The sequence below is a fragment of the Leopardus geoffroyi genome, chromosome X, assembly GCF_018350155.1.
Source record: "Leopardus geoffroyi isolate Oge1 chromosome X, O.geoffroyi_Oge1_pat1.0, whole genome shotgun sequence".
NCBI lineage: Eukaryota > Metazoa > Chordata > Mammalia > Carnivora > Felidae > Leopardus > Leopardus geoffroyi.
This window is the reverse complement of record NC_059343.1, coordinates 52,444,945-52,449,469: the sequence shown is the minus strand read 5'-3', so window position 1 is coordinate 52,449,469 and position 4,525 is coordinate 52,444,945.

The window sequence follows — 4,525 nt, the reverse complement described above, 5'->3', positions numbered from 1 at the left end:
TTCCTCACCACTGAGAAATCCTATCCTTAACCAGTATTGACTACTGGGATGATCTTCAAGGTCCAATGGAAAGGACTACCCCAATATAGTGCCACCCCCAAATGATGCCTTATGCAATAACTATTAAATGTGCCCTTTCCTTCTCCCCACCCTTTCTTCTTATTTCTATTCAGTTTATGAAGATAGGGAGGTGAAAAATGTATCTTTATACATCTTTCAGATACACTGTATTTTCCAGGTTACAAATCTTTTTTTTTTTTAATTTAAATTGTTTTTTTTTATTTTATTTTATTATTATTTTTTTTAATATATGAAATTTATTGTCAAATAGGTTTCCATACAACACCCAGTGCTCATCCCAAAAGGTGCCCTCCTCAATACCCATCACCAACCCTCTCCTCCCTCCCACCCCCCATCAACCCTCAGTTTGTTCTCAGTTTTTAACAGTCTCTTATGCTTTGGCTCTCTCCCACTCTAACCTCTTTTTTTTTTTTTTCTTTTTTCCTCCCCCTCCCCCATGGGTTCCTGTTAAGTTTCTCAGGATCCACATAAGAGTGAAACCATATGGTATCTGTCTTTCTCTGTATGGCTTATTTCACTTAGCATCACACTCTCCAGTTCCGTCCACGTTGCTACAAAAGGCCATATTTCATTTTTTCTCATTGCCACGTAGTATTCCATTGTGTATATAAACCACAATTTCTTTATCCATTCATCAGTTGATGGACATTTAGGCTCTTTCCATAATTTGGTATTGTTGAGAGTGCTGCTATGAACATTGGGGTACAAGTGCCTCTATGCATCAGCACTCCTGTATCCCTTGGGTAAATTCCTAGCAGTGCTATTGCTGGGTCATAGGGTAGGTCTATTTTTATTTTTCTGAGGAACCTCCACACTGCTTTCCAGAGCAGCTGCACCAATTTGCATTCCCACCAACAGTGCAAGAGGGTTCCCATTTCTCCACATCCTCTCCAGCAATTAGAGTCTCCTGATTTGTTCATTTTGGCCACTCTAACTGGGGTGAAGTGATACCTGAGTGTGGTTTTGATTTGTATTTCCCTGATAAGGAGCGACGCTGAACATCTTTTCATGTGCCTGTTGGCCATCCGGATGTCTTCTTTAGAGAAGTGTCTATTTATGTTTTCTGCCCATTTCTTCACTGGGTTATTTGTTTTTTGGGTGTGGAGTTTGGTGAGCTCTTTATAGATTTTGGATACTAGCCCTTTGTCCGATATGTCATTTGCAAATATCTTTTCCCATTCCGTTGGTTGCCTTTTAGTTTTGTTGGTTGTTTCCTTTGCTGTGCAGAAGCTTTTTATCTTCATAAGGTCCCAGTAGTTCACTTTTGCTTTTAATTCCCTTGCCTTTGGGGATGTGTCGAGTAAGAGATTGCTACGGCTGAGGTCAGAGAGGTCTTTTCCTGCTTTCTCCTCTAAGGTTTTGATGGTTTCCTGTCTCACATTCAGGTCCTTAATCCATTTTGAGTTTATTTTTGTGAATGGTGTGAGAAAGTGGTCTAGTTTCAACCTTCTGCATGTTGCTGTCCAGTTCTCCCAGCACCATTTGTTACAGAGACTGTCTTTTTTTCCATTGGATGTTCTTTCCTGCTTTGTCAAAGATGAGTTGGCCATACGTTTGTGGGTCTAGTTCTGGGGTTTCTATTCTATTCCATTGGTCTATGTGTCTGTTTTTGTGCCAATCCCATGCTGTCTTGATGATGACAGCTTTGTAGTAGAGGCTAAAGTCTGGGATTGTGATGCCTCCTGCTTTGGTCTTCTTCTTCAAAATTCCTTTGGCTATTCGGGGCCTTTTGTGGTTCCATATGAATTTTAGGATTGCTTGTTCTAGTTTCGAGAAGAATGCTGGTGCAATTTTGATTGGGATTGCATTGAATGTGTAGATAGCTTTGGGTAGTATTGACATTTTGACAATATTTATTCTTCCAATCCATGAACAGGGAATGTCTTTCCATTTCTTTATATCTTCTTCAATTACCTTCATAAGCTTTCTATAGTTTTCAGCATACAGATCCTTTACATCTTTGGTTAGATTTATTCCTAGGTATTTTATGCTTCTTGGTGCAATTGTGAATGGGATCAGTTTCTTTATTTGTCTTTCTGTTGCTTCATTGTTAGTGTATAAGAATGCAACTGATTTCTGTACATTGATTTTGTATCCTGCAACTTTGCTGAATTCATGTATCAATTCTAGCAGACTTTTGGTGGAGTCTATCAGATTTTCCATGTATAATATCATGTCATCTGCAAAAAGCGAAAGCTTGACTTCATCTTTGCCAATTTTGATGCCTTTGATTTCCTTTTGTTGTCTGATTGCTGATGCTAGAACTTCCAGCACTATGTTAAACAACAGCGGTGAGAGTGGGCATCCCTGTCGTGTTCCTGATCTCAGGGAAAAAGCTCTCAGTTTTTCCCCGTTGAGGATGATGTTAGCTGTGGGCTTTTCATAAATGGCTTTTATGATCTTTAAGTATGTTCCTTCTATCCCGACTTTCTCAAGGGTTTTTATTAAGAAAGGGTGCTGGATTTGGTCAAAGGCCTTTTCTGCATCGATTGACAGGATCATATGGTTCTTCTCTTTTTTTTGTTGTTAATGTGATGTATCACGTTGATTGATTTGCGAATGCTGAACCAGCCCTGCATCCCAGGAATGAATCCCATTTGATCATGGTGAATAATTCTTTTTATATGCCGTTGAATCCGATTTGCTAGTATCTTATTGAGAATTTTTGCGTCCATATTCATCAGGGATATTGGCCGGTAGTTCTCTTTTTTTACTGGGTCTCTGTCTGGTTTAGGAATCAAAGTAATACTGGTTTCATAGAATGAGTCTGGAAGTTTTCCTTCCCTTTCTATTTCTTGGAATAGCTTGAGTAGGATAGGTATTAGCTCTGCTTTAAACGTCTGGTAGAACTCCCCTGGGAAGCCATCTGGTCCTGGACTCTTATTTATTGGGGGATTTTTGATAACCGATTCAATGTCTTCACTGGTTATGGGTCTGTTCAAGCTTTCTATTTCCTCCTGATTGAGTTTTGGAAGAGTGTGGGTGTTCAGGAATTTGTCCATTTCTTCCAGGTTGTCCAATTTGTTGGCATATAATTTTTCATAGTATTCCCTGATAATTGTTTGTATATCTGAGGGATTGGTTGTAATAATTCCATTTTCATTCATGATTTTATCTATTTGGGTCATCTCCCTTTTCTTTTTGAGAAGCCTGGCTAGAGGTTTGTCAATTTTGTTTATTTTTTCAAAAAACCAACTCTTGGTTTCGTTGGTCTGCTCTACAGTTTTTTTAGACTCTATATTGTTTATTTCTGCTCTGATCTTTATTATTTCTCTTCTTCTGCTGGGTTTAGGCTGCCTTTGCTGTTCTGCTTCTATTTCCTTTAGGTGTGCTGTTAGATTCTGTATTTGGGATTTTTCTTGTTTCTTGAGATAGGCCTGGATTGCAATGTATTTTCCTCTCAGGACTGCCTTCGCTGCGTCCCAAAGCGTTTGGATTGTTGTATTTTCATTTTCGTTTGTTTCCATATATTTTTTAATTTCTTCTCTAATTGCCTGGTTGACCCACTCATTCGTTAGTAGGGTGTTCTTTAACCTCCATGCTTTTGGAGGTTTTCCAGACTTTTCCCTGTGGTTGATTTCAAGCTTCATAGCATTGTGGTCTGAAAGTATACATGGTATAATTTCAATTCTGGTAAACTTATGAAGGGCTGTTTTGTGACCCAGTATATGATCTATCTTGGAGAAGGTTCCATGTGCACTCGAGAAGAAAGTATATTCAGTTGCTTTGGGATGCAGAGTTCTAAATATATCTGTCAAGTCCATCTGATCCAATGTCTCATTCAGGGCCCTTGTTTCTTTATTGACCGTGTGTCTAGATGATCTATCCATTTCTGTAAGTGGGGTGTTAAAGTCCCCTGCAATTACCACGTTCTTATCAATAAGGTTGCTTATGTTTATGAGTAGTTGTTTTATATATTTGGGGGCTCCAGTATTCGGCGCATAGATATTTATAATTGTTAGCTCTTCCTGATGGATAGACCCTGTAATTATTATATAATGCCCTTCTTCATCTTGTTACAGCCTTTAATTGAAAGTCTAGTTAGTCTGATATAAGTATGGCTACTCCAGCTTTCTTTTGGCTTCCAGTAGCGTGATAAATAGTTCTCCATCCCCTCACTCTCAATCTAAAAGTGTCCTCAGGTCTAAAATGAGTCTCTTGTAGACAGCAAATAGATGGGCCTTGTTTTTTTATCCATTCTGATACCCTATGTCTTTTGGTTGGCGCATTTAATCCATTTACATTCAGTGGTATTATAGAAAGATACGGGTTTAGAGTCATTGTGATGTCTGTATGTTTTATGCTTGTAGTGATGTCTCTGGTACTTTGTCTCACAGGGTCCCCCTTAGGATCTCTTGTAGGGCTGGTTTAGTGGTGACAAATTCCTTCAGTTTTTGTTTGTTTGGGAAGACCTTTATCTCTCCTTTTATTCTAAATGACAGAC